The sequence below is a fragment of the Carex rostrata genome, chromosome 17, assembly GCF_964058835.1.
Source record: "Carex rostrata chromosome 17, lpCarRost1.2, whole genome shotgun sequence".
NCBI classification, from domain to species: domain Eukaryota; kingdom Viridiplantae; phylum Streptophyta; class Magnoliopsida; order Poales; family Cyperaceae; genus Carex; species Carex rostrata.
In genome coordinates this window covers 2,160,534-2,173,704 of record NC_135934.1, presented here as the reverse complement: position 1 = coordinate 2,173,704, position 13,171 = coordinate 2,160,534, and the positions used below count along the sequence as shown (strand labels likewise).

Here is a 13,171-nt window from a genome sequence, read left to right as displayed (position 1 = left end):
AAGATTATTTATGTGGGTAGCTTTTAGAAAAGCGAATAATAATGTAATCATTGAGGAGTCTAAGGAATCACTGAAGTGAGGATGGCATCTTTGTTCTATGGTATGATGATTCTATGATATCTTTTTTGTGTTCTTTTTTATTAGGTTATTGATTGATTTTATAGTGTCATATGAATTCTTCTTTTATAGTTTACTTCTTCTTTTTTAACAAATTTGTAGCATAATGCAGTATCCTTCTTATTTTGTTCTAATTTTGATACCTTCCTTGTACCTAACTAGAATATAACAAATATTAATTAAAATAATTCCAACATGAAATATTTTTTGGCATTAAATGTATTTTTCAAACTTACAAGCGTACTCAAATGGACGCATTCAGTGACGTTTGCATTTTTTTTTTCAGCCCTCTTTACAAAAAAAAAAAAGTAAAAGAAAAAAAATAAACTTAAATTCATTGTGAGACCCATGAATTTCCTCTTATTATAAATAATTGCCACGTATATATGCACTTCAAATAATAAAAAAAAAACATTATCTTGATAACACCTCTGTATATTTTATTAAAAGAAGGCAACCACATCGTAGCTATTTGAAATTTATCTTCGATTTGAAAAGTACTTGCAAAGAAATTTTCAATATTACACCTTGGAACAAAAATAAATTTAATAAACTGTTAAATATTGTAAATAGAACCCTGACCCTTTTCTATTAGCTAATTCATTGACTGTTTTTTTTTAACTTACATGTTTTATAGAAAACTGAGGGAGTGAATGCTTGGGTTGGGCGTAAAGAAGGTAGACCATACCCGAATGGGACAGAATTCGGGCAAACCTCAGCTCCTCCAGAGTTACAGCCCACAACTGGTCAAGCTAACGCTGGTGAAGGAGGTTTTGAGATGAATGGGTCTAGCCTGGTTCTTAGGAATAACAATCGTGTTCTTGCTGACGAAACGATGGATCTTACTGCAGCGGAAGAGAGGGATATCCCATTGGGACCTGACCTTGTAACGGACTCTGTTTCAACACCCGTAGGGGATACGGATCACCCAGTCCGAAACATTGCAGATCTGTTGGTAGCTTTGGAGAACTATAGGTCCAACAATCCCCCTGAAAACCCTGTTCTGGAACAAACAGTTCCGCCGGCTGATGTCAGTACCAACTCCTTATCATTCCCAGCCGTAGAAGGTTTCCCTGAAATACCTTTCCCTCTGATTATTACCCTTCCTCCATGTGGTTCTTGTGGAGGTGACTGCAAAGAAGATTTCCTTATCCCAACTGCAGAGGGTGAAATTTCTCCTAATCCCCACCTTGAGTTTGACAGTGAGGAGGACATCTCCATCCAGGAGTTAGTCAAGAAGTCTGTTGTCAAGCAATCAGACAAATCCTCTGTCAAAATTCCTCAACCCAGGAAGTCTCTCTCCACAAAGACCAAATCTATGAAGAAGAAAGGTAGTGTCTCTGGTAAAACCCCAAGGAAACAATCTAGACCCCTTCCCAGCTCGAGCAAGCAGGTGGGAATACGGGCCCGACTGAGGAGTGCCACTAAGGCGCCAGATTCTTCCTCTCATCCAGTTTTTCTTGTTTCTGACTCTGAAGGACCCACTATCCAGACCCCAGAAGTGACAGACATCAATGTTGGCTCACAAAAGGATTTGAGGAGGAGTCTCAGAATGCAGGCACAAGTAGACCAGGGGATAGTGCTCCAGAAAGCTCAGAAACGGAAGCAAGGAGAAAGTAGCAACTCTTCCTCAGGTTTGCCTATTATCTCTAGATTTCCATATACTAGATTAACAGTAGATCAAATAATTAGTCTATTCCAAGTTTATCAGATTAAACTAGGCAATTGCATAGAAGATAGTCAGCTTATTATTCATAGTATTAGAAATATGGATAGAAACAACTTTCAAAGTACGATTACACAATTACTTTGTTCTGTTAGAGATTCCCAACAGGTAGCTACACTTAGTTTAGATCATCTCGGTCTAGGGGAAAACCCTCCAGAACACAATAGCTCATCGAGGGTTGGGTCACCGGTTGTTTCCCTATGAACATACTTAACTGGAATGTTAGGGGTCTTAATTCTAATAGATCTAGACAATTACTTAGAGATTTATTGATAGATAATAAAATTGATGTAGTGGCAGTACAAGAGACTAAAAAATAAACTTTTACTAATAGATGTCTTAAAAGTATATCTACTAGATTAGATAATTGGGTATGGCTACCCTCGGTAGGAAGATCAGGAGGAATATTAGTAGGTTGGGATAGTAATAAACTTCGAGTTATCTCTCATTCCTTACATAGATTTTGTGTAGATCTTATATTAGAGAATAAATTAGATAATGTTCAATGGCAATTAACTGTAGTATATGGTCCAGTACTTAGACAATATAAACAAGAATTTTGGGATGAATTGAATTCTATTAGAAACGTTCAATTAGATGTCTGGTTTTTGTGTGGAGATTTTAATGCCATTAGGAAAAAAGAGGAAAAATCTGGTCCAAATTTTGACATGAATCTTAGTAGGCAATTTAATAATTTCATAAATGATAATCATTTGCTAGAGATTAAACTTAAAACTAGGAAATATACATGGTCAAATGGTACTCAGTTTGCATTGTTAGATAGGATTTTAGTTTCAATTACTTGGGACCAATTATACCCCTCAGCCATTTGTCTGATCTAAGTAGCACTGGCTCTGATCACTGTCCACTTATGGTGCAGACTAACAACACAATTCCCTCCCCTCAACCCATATTTAGATTTGATCCTTTATGGACAGAACAGGAAGAATTTTGCACTTTAGTTAATAAATGGTGGAATGAAACTCCTCTCCACCTTCCTGATATTAGTAAAAGCTGGTCCCAAAAATTGAAAAACATGAGAAGAAAAATAAAGGGTTGGGCAAAAAAATTTTATGGCCAACGAAAACGAGAAAAAACACAAATACAAAAACGCTTACATGAGTTACAAAAAATTGAGGAGAGGGAGTTTACACCTTTAGAAGCAGATTCCTGGATCCATAATACAAATAGGTTAGAAGAACTTTTGAGAGAGGAAGAAACTCAGTGGCAACTTAAATCTAGACAATTATGGCTGGAAAATGGGGATTCTAATACTAAATATTTCCATACAGTAGCAACTCATCGATCCAAAAAAAACCACATTAGTAGTTTAGAAATAGATGGTTCCCCTACGAATAATATTGTAGATATTAAGAAACATATAGTAGCATATTATAAAGAATTGCTAGGAACTTCTGGTCTTAAATATGGGTCTTTAGAACCCAACTTTTGGGATACACATGATAAACTTACTCACTTAGAACAATGGGAATTAGAGCAGCCTTTTACAGAAACAGAACTTAAAGTAGCAGTTTTCGCTTCCGACCCAAATGGGGCCCCTGGCCCTGATGGTTTCACCTTTAAGTTCTATCAGTTCTTTTGGGATTTAGTTAAATCTGATTTGATGCTATTGACTCATTTCTTTTATGAAAACACATTAAACTTGCATTGTATCAATAAATCATGCATCTGTCTTATTCCCAAAGAGAAAGATGCTAAACTAATTAAGAAGTTTAGACCAATTAGTTTAGTTAATTGTAGTTTTAAAATACTATCTAAATTACTTACTATTAGATTAGAACTAGTGATGGATAGAATAATAGATACTAGTCAAGCAGCTTTTATTAAAAATAGATACATCTTAGATAATATGATACTTAGTCAAGAGATAATACACTCATGTTATCATTCTAAGCAACCAGGGGTAGTTATTAAGATAGATTTTGAAAAAGCATACGATAAGATTCATTGGGATTACTTGTTAGAAATTCTCCATAGTAGAAATTTTGGACCTAAGTGGATCCAATGGATTACCCATTGGCTCCAGAGTTCCCAATCTTGCCTTAATATTAATGGGGAACTGACAGAATATTTTTACTGTAAACGGGGGGTTAGACAGGGGGATCCCCTCTCCCCTTTCCTTTATATTCTGGCTGCTGACACACTTAGTAAAATATTTTCAAAAGGGCGTATAGCTAATGTTATTACAGGATTAGGTCCCCCATGTATTGATAGTCGGGCCATCACTAATTGCCACTATGCAGATGACACAATTTTGTTCCTGGCAGCTCATGAACATAATGTTGAAGCTGCATGGTGGGCCATGATGGCCTTTGAATCTTTGTCTGGCATTAAAGTTAATTATGATAAAACTGAAATGTATGATCTTCATGTAGATAGAACATTAGCTTTTGATCAAATCTTTAGATGCTCCTGGGGAACTTTCCCAATTAAGTACTTAGGTTTACCTTTACATTATAAAAAAACTACTTATCTCTGATTGGGCCTTTTTAGTTGATAAACTAGAGAGTAAACTTCAAATGTGGAAAAGCAATATGTTATCTATAGGAGGTAGATTAACTCTAGTTAACTCAGTCCTTTCTGCAGTGCCTTTGTATGCATTATCTGTTTATAAAATCCCCTTAACAATCATCAAGTTGATTGACAAACTTAGAAGAAGGTTCCTATGGCAAGGCAACTCAAAAAAGAAAAAATACATTCTAATAGACTGGTATACATCTAGGTTAGCAAAAGCCTTTGGAGGGTTATGAATTCTAGATCTTAGACAAATGAATATCTCTCTATTGCTCAAATGGTGGTGGAAACTTAAAAATAATGAGTATGTTAGCCCTTGGAAAACTTTGCTCACTCATAAGTACATTTTAAATCATTCTCCTCACATATCTTCTTTCTGGTCTACTTTACTCAAATTTAGTCACATAGGAGACTTTAGCACCTCATATACTCCAGGTGTCCAAACCCAACTTAGATTCTGGTTAGATCAATGGTTCCAAAACTGTACTCTTGCTGTTCAATATTACTCCCTATACTCTAAATGTACCACTAAGGATATTCTCTTAGCTGATGTGATAAATTCTCAAGGCCAATGTGTTAAATTCCACATAGATTTAGTAGGGGTAGATTTTCAGGAGTGGATGGATGTTCTGTTCCTCATCAGCTCAACTTCTTTCACTTTGGAATATGATAAGATAAAATGGAAATGGGAAAATTCAGGGAAGTTTTCAACTCACTCTATGTATTCAATACTTAACTTTGGTGGAGTTCAACCTATAAATTCCATGCTATGGTGGAAATTACCAATTCCTCCTAAAATTAGGATCTTTATGTGGCTGGTTTCTCATAATACTATACTAACCAAAGACAACTTGACCAAAAAAGGATGGAATGGTGACACACAATGCCTTTTTTGCTGGCACCAAGAATTAGTAGACCATTTATTTTTACTCTGTCCTTTAGCTCAACAAGTTTGGTTTTGGTTAGGGCAAAGCCAAGAGGTTATGCATCAGTGGCATACTTGGGAGGATATTCTAATTTTTTCTAAGACACTTGCCCATACTGATGAGGTTGGTTTCCTAATAGTTCTTAGTGCAGTCAGCTGGTCCCTGTGGAAACATAGAAATGCTCTCTGTTTTACCAATTCTCCAATTAACTCTGCTCGAAATATTATACTAACAATTAAATCTTTGTGCCTATACTGGACAGGAAACATGAAACAGAAGTTCAAGGATGCAATGGGCAATTGGCTTCCAGTAATTGAGGATGCCATACCACTTCGGCAGTACATGCCACTTTCCATGGTGATAGATCAACCCTCTGGAGATGCACCAGCGACTCCATAGCTTGATGATGCAGTTTAGATTCTTGTTTTGCTCTAGTAGTGTTAATAGCCTCAGCCCTTTCATAAGCGGCTTGGATATAACATCTCTTACTTACTTTTGGTGTTTGTCGTATGTTATGCTTATGTTGATGTATGCACTGGTTTATCTTACTTCTTTTGCACTTGGTCGGTGGTCCAGGGTACTGGCAACGTAAGAACCGAACATTATGTGTTGTATTTAACTCAATTTCAGTAATGAAATGGGCTTTTTGCCTCTTTTAAAAAAAAAAAAAAAAAAACTTACATGTTTTATTAATGAAACGGACCTTGTAGTCTTATTTTAAAAAATCTTTGACTTTTTTCTATTCAGTTTAATAAACTATTCATTTTAAAAAAATTTCAAAAATCTAAATGGAGCTCTGATCCTTGTCCTTTTTTTGGGTGGGAGGCTAATTATAGAAATAAACTTATATTTAAATGCAGATTAGACTAGTGTTTTTCTTCGAATTTTGATCCGGTTCTTCAAGTTCAAGGCATTGGTCAATGAGAATTGTTATTTAATTAATTCATTTTTCGTGATGTAATTAGGTGATTTTTTGTTTAATAAAAGTAATTGGGTGATTTTTCAAACATGAATTTGCAACATATCAAATGTACTCTTGAAGCACGTTTCAACAAAAACAAAGTCAATTACAATAAATTAGTGCTCAATGAGCTTTCTATGTTGTAAAACTGGTACACATTTCTAAACAAAAACTATAGAAGAATAAATTGCTTAGCTTACAACATTACTCCTAAAAAATAAATAACATAAATCTAGTGAAATAGAATTAGAAAAATAAAAAAAGCCTTGCCCCTCAGGTTGGTTGTCTGCCACCTTCTGGTAAAAAAAAACCTGAGATTGTTTAGGTACTGGTATGGAGCTGATTAGCAATCTCCATTTCAATGACAGAAATCAGATTGTTTAGGTACTGGGTTTTCTAGTTTTCGTTGTTGTTTGGTTTTCTACCAGTCGGCCAGTTGGTCTCAGTTTAGTTCTGTTTTTAGGTAGAGCTCTCCATGTTTTTTCCATTTAGTTCTGTTCTAATTTTCTAGCAGATGTAATAGGATTTTAATTCTCATGTTTTTCTGGTACAATGTGTTGTAAGAACTTTATTCAATCAATATGTACCCACGGGTTTCTCATAAAAAAATAGATGAAAAGCAAAGTAACAACAACCAGATCAGTTATTTGTGAATAATTCGGAATATGTACGAACTAAAAATATATATCCAACTCGTCCATTCTAAATAGAAGTGTTCCCGATCTGAGCGACAACTCTCTGCTATCTTGGGTAAAACGGTTGCAATGTTGATTACATAGACCCCACGTGTTGATACCAAATTATTCATTAGCAAATTTGGGGAAAGTAAACAACACAACGCAACTAGGATGTTAATGGGTACCGTAAGGGTGTGCTTCAATTGAAGGTACGCGGAGGGAGATAAGGTGGAATTCACTGTGCAGAGGAGAAATGAATCTCAGACCGTTCAGTCAGATTAAATCCATCTGTTTCAGAAGGAAGAAAACGGAGAGGGAGAGGAGGAGAACAATTATTGTTCGGAGGAGAGACGAGGTGAACACCGTATACATTTTTGGTCAAACTCTTCACCTCCGAATCGGGGTGTAAATTCATTGTTCGGAGGGAAGACTCACCCACAGATCTCTTCCTTCTCTTTCTATTAATGAGCTTTTACTCTCGTTTTGTGGAGCACAACCAAAGAATTATAATGAAGTATTTTCAAATTTAGTGTATAATATTAGTTTTATTCATCTCCATTATATTATTAAGCACGTTGGGTGTCCGATCCGCCAACGGCTACGATTGAGAGATGAAACTTCGGATTTGATCTCAGCTCTCCAATTACATATTTTGTCTTCTTTTAATTAAATGCATCTGTTTTATATATAGAAGTCTAAATTTAGTTAAAAACATACCCACCACATATGCTGCCACACGATACGTTACAATTAAAATTGAATAAATTCTGAAATTTAGCGATATATTTATCCGTTTCTTTATTTTTTTGTTTCCATATTTCTCCTCTTTAATTGAGAAGACTCCACCTTCCATTTTCTTATTTATTGTTTCCTTATTTCTTCGTTTCTATACGAATCACAATGGAAATCATTTTTTTTTTATTTCCTTATTTCTCTTTCTTTGTTTCTATACATATTGGTGTGGGCAATTTAGAATATATTTCCGATATAGAATATATCAATGTGTGTGTGTTTTAAATTGAAAACAAAGAAGAATATAAATTGGAACGTGTGTGAATATATATTTTTCTTATAATATGTGTGTGTGTGTGTATCTTATACATACACACGATAACATTTTTTATTTATGTTTTTTTATATCATATTATATGTTGATATTGAATTGTTGTATGATATTTCATATTAGATTCGAATCGAGCTATTATTTGATATCATTGGTACTTAAAAATAAAAAATCATCACATCATCAAGTTGTTATCAAAGATCATGATTAAAGTTAATTAAAAATGCAGAATCATATAAATTTTCTATTAACATGTGTTTTAATTTTTAGATAATTATTATTTTCATTGATATATTTGTTTCTTATAATAGTTCCCGTTGCAACGCACGGGTGTGATACTAGTATCATATTATTACCTGTCAAGTTTTAACTTTACATATATTTTATTTTTGAGTGATGCTTCTATGGACATAAGGACCTATTTGTAAAATGAACATATTTTTATTTTAAAAGTTCAAACAGTCGATCCGAACCGTTCATCTTGTTCTCCATATTAATATGTGCTTGGAGACCAAATTTTACATTTTTCTAAATTTTTTTACTATTTATTAAGATGGGTACAAAAAATATCAAATTCAGACCATTGAATTTTGTACCATAGACTCACTCTAGTTCTTCGCCGCAAACGATCATTAATTTCATCAACATCCTTGCATCAATCACCGATTTTCTTCCACATCGCCACCACCTCAGCCAGCGCCTGACATGCGGCCCCACTTTCCTTCATCCCCTCGGCTGCCGCCTCCTTCAGCTCATCAACCTTCCTCCTGAGCCTCTTCCCCTCCTCTCCTTTTATGAGCGCTCTCACCTTTCTCGCTATCTCCTCCCTCTCCACCACACCATCCCCTCTCCTCTCCAGCTGCAGCGCAATCCCTGCTCCTTCCGACAGCATCACTGCATTTTGTTTCTGTTCAGCGTACAACGGCCATGCAATGATCGGCACCCCATGCACCACCGTCTCCAAGGTCGAGTTCCATCCGCAATGGCACACGTACCCGCCTGTGGCCTCGTGGGCCAGTACCGTTGTTTGTGGGGCCCATGATGACACCACTATGCCTTTTTCTTTTGTTCTCTCATGAAATCCTTCCGGCAGGAATGCAAAAGGATCCTTCTTGCTCTCGGCATCGTAGTAGTGGCTGCTGAAATCACCTGCATCGCTCGGGCTTCGTACCACCCAGAGAAATCTCTGGCCACTCGATTCGAGGCCAAACGCCAGCTCATCCATCTGTTCCTTTGTTAGAATGCCGCGAGTTCCAAATGAAACATAGAGAACTGAATTGGCCGGTTGTTTGTCGAGCCAATCAAGACACTCCGACCCGCCTGCCTTGTTTGCCATTGAGTCTGTATGAATCAATGGTCCAATTGTGTAAATTGGTGGCCGGCCTGGTTCGTGCTGCTTTAAAATTTTGGCTGCATGTGGTTCGATCTCATCAAATGAATTCACCAAGATTGCCTCTGCCTCGCGGTACTTCTTTCCATGATGCACCATCCATTTGTAGCTATCCTTTGACCGGTCCTGGAGCGGCGAGAGTATTTCTGTGCCTGGTATCGGCACACAGCCAGGTAATTGTACCGGTTCTGTTAGCTCCTTAAAGTCACATGTGAGATTGACATCAATTTCAGGCAAGTGTAGCAGAAGAGAGAGCGCCAACAGATTAGAAGGGAAGAACAAATATGCGCGTAATCCAGCGTCATGTGCCGCATCAAAAGTGTCTGCGGTAAACAAATCAGCGACGAAACTTACGACAGTATGGCGAGTCTTTAACTCATGAAGTGCCGAAGTAATGGCTGGGATTAATTGGACGGCCTCGACCGAGATGAGGGTATCTCTGGCCGAGTCAGGAGGGAGGTCAGAGAGAGACACAGCTGGTAGAGAGAGGGGGGAAATGGAGGAAGGAAGAGAAGAAAATAAGGCTTGTTGGGTCTTGGATGCCGTGCTTGCAAAGGTCATGAGCGTGGCCGTGAAACCATGTTTTGTGACCAGGAGCTTGGCAAACTCGACCAAGGGGATGAGGTGGCCCATGCCAGGTGTCGCCAGGAGCAGCACTATGTGTGGCTTTATTTCCGTACTGTTCTCCATCGGGAGGTGTGAGAAATTAAGGGATCAAAGGTGGTGTCTGGAACTCTTCTTCTCGTTTGTTTCTCTTTTCTTTTTTTTCTTTTATGTTTTGTCTTGGATTGTTTGAAAGATTAGGCGAAGATACAACTATACAAGTAGCGGGAGGAAGTGAGTGAGATGAGAGTAGGTAATGCAAAGTCTTCTGTGGTGTGTAACAAGTTCTGTAGTTCGTGTAACGAGTTGTTTTTATAAGGACAATGAGACATTTATATTCATTGGACCACATGTCAGCAATTCAATGAATAAACATTGTTAGTTTTTTGAGACGGAGAATTTATGCTTTCTAGCGAGGAATGGGATGATGATGATATCATACAAGTGTCAGGATGACGTCAGTGCTCTTTCGGTGGCTCCCACAAAGTTCTGTTGGGGCTGCGCCAACTCGGTCTTGTCTGCGGCGGTTGAATTCATCTTGATAACTTGCTAACTTTGACAATTTTCCAAACTTTGTAATGTAACCAACTCGCAGCTTATCTTAAATTTGAGCAAGGCAAATCCACAAAAGATATGAGAACTATTAAAAGTTGCTACACGCAAGCATGCAAAAAAGAAAAACAACATATTCTCCCTAGAGCTAAATTGTACATCATCCATGATATGGTTTTATAATAATTGAACCTTTGTTATGAATTTTAATAGTTCACATTCTTCAAAATCAATTTTAACAGATAGGTTACTTGGTGTAATTGTTATTTTCAAAAGCAAAGTGAAAATATATTATATGAACTTTAGTTGTTTGTGCAATAATTGTTTTGTATATAAAAATGGAAAATGACAAAAACAAATATTTATATATAGGAAATATGGTATTCAAATATATAATTTTCTGATAAGAAAATAAGCTAATTTCATCCAAAATTAAAATATATAACACCATAATTTTTAGAAAATATTTTTCACCATTTATCATTCAAACTTTAGTACGTTTGAGTAAGATTAACTTGTGAAAGATCATTATCATGGATTGGAACATTATTTGTCAAAATTGAAATTTACAAAAAACTTGTCTTAAATTAAAATTAGAAGTGTCATCAATTGACTCTACAACTCCATATCATAAACAGCAAAATCCATCCATTACGCTTACTGTAATGATGTAATTAAATATGGAATTTCTAGATTTGTTTTTTCCGATAATATTACAGTTCACTAATTTGCAGATATAATCAGAGGCCGTTATGACGAAAAATATGCAAAATTTCCTATAAATTTAAAATTTATATATATATTTTTTATCCTTTTAAATAAATTAATAGTTTTTATTTATTTTTTATAAAATAAAATTACACTAGATATTTTACCCTCCAATTTTTATTTTTTATACTACCGTCATTTTTACTTCAAAATAATCTTAATAATATCATAAACTATTTATCTTTATCCATTCAAAATAACCTAAACACCGTGTCATAAACTACATATTTTTTTATTAAAAAAAACATAAACATCATAGAATAAACTATCTATTTTTTTCTATTTAAAAACAAAATCAATTTGGACCTTGAAAAAATTTATCTTTAAAATTAATTTTTAGTTTGGGCATTTATATAAATGCCTATGTAGCGTAGCGTGCTCTATAGTACATAGCTCGTAGCACAGCTAGCAGACCGCTATTATCATAGCCGTCGTAGCTGAAATAGCGCACTTTTATCCCCATAGCGTAGCATTCAAGATCCGAAAATGCTATAACACTGCTATTGCGTCGCGCTATTTAGAACACTAATAGTTATTGAAAGAGGCATCAACGACTTTTGAAAAACAAGCATAAATTGCAACAAATTGGAACCATAAATTCAACCCCTAAATTTCAATTTTTTTTATCAATACCCAAAATTATTATAAAATTACGCAATCTACCCATTTTTTCGGGGATTTCAAAAATTGCCTCTTCCGGTTACTAAATAACCTGACCAAGGCATGCTTTCCAGTGATTAAATCACCGGACCAATTTTCTTGGTCCGGTGACTAAATAACCAGAAAGCATGCCTTGGTCCGGTTATTTAATAACTGGATCTTTGTTTTGGCCTTTCGCATTTCAATAAATTCATCTGGTTATTTAGTAACCAGTTTTGTTGTTTTGTCTTTTTTTTTTACAAAACAAAAATTTTAATTTTTTTTTATTTTTTGTATTGAAATATTAGAGATGTTAAATATATTTCTTTGAAAATAGGTGGAATATAATATAATTTGATTTATTGTAAAGACTGTAACAAATAATCCGGATCAACATTTTTCAGATCGGATTTTTCGTGGTTGTAAGAAAAATTAATATATTTCTTTAGGTGTTATTGGAAAAAAAATGCTTTGAATGTGAGTTATTGATCGATATTCAAAAGTCACTTCTAGGTAATATAGAAAATATTGTGATCCTTCTAGTACATTTAATTTCTAAAAAGTTGTATCTATTTTTGAAAAAAAAACTGTAAATTATTTAATGATTGTTATTTAAAAAGAATTCTTAAAATAGATACAACTTTTTAGAAATTAAATGTACTGGAAGGATCACAATATTTTTTATATTACCTATAAGTGACTTTTGAACCGCGATCAATAACTCACATTCAAAGCATTTTTTTTTTCCAATAACACATAAACAAATATATTAATTTTTCTTACAGCCGTAAAAAATTTGGTCTGAAAAATATTGATCCGGGTTATTTGTTGCAATCTTTCTAATAAATCAAATTATGTTGTATTTCATCTATTTTTAAAGAAATATATTCAACATTTCTAATATTTTAATACAAAAAATAAAAAAAAATCTTTTTTGTACAAAAAAAAAAAACAAAACCAATTACTAAATAACAACTGGATGAATTTATTGAAATGCGGAAGGCCAAAATAAAGATCCGGTTACTAAATAACTGGACCAAGGCATGCTTTCCGGTTATTTAGTCACCGGATCAAGATAATTGGTCCGGTGATTTAATCACCGGAAAGCATGTCTTGGTCCGGTTATTTAGTAATCGGAAGGGACAATTTTTTAAATCCCCGGAAAAGTAGATGGATTGCGTAATTTTATAATAATTTTGGGTATTAATAAAAAT

At 35.0% G+C, this 13,171-nt stretch overlaps 1 pseudogene across 1 annotated transcript; it reads right to left on the bottom strand.

Moving 5' to 3' along the window:
* Positions 1-8,512: 8,512 nt before the first annotated feature.
* On the bottom strand, positions 8,513-10,194 carry LOC144568775 (UDP-glycosyltransferase 72B1 pseudogene; annotated as a pseudogene). Its single transcript, XR_013515725.1, has one exon. The product of XR_013515725.1 is annotated as a UDP-glycosyltransferase 72B1 pseudogene (transcript).
* Positions 10,195-13,171: the final 2,977 nt, after the last annotated feature.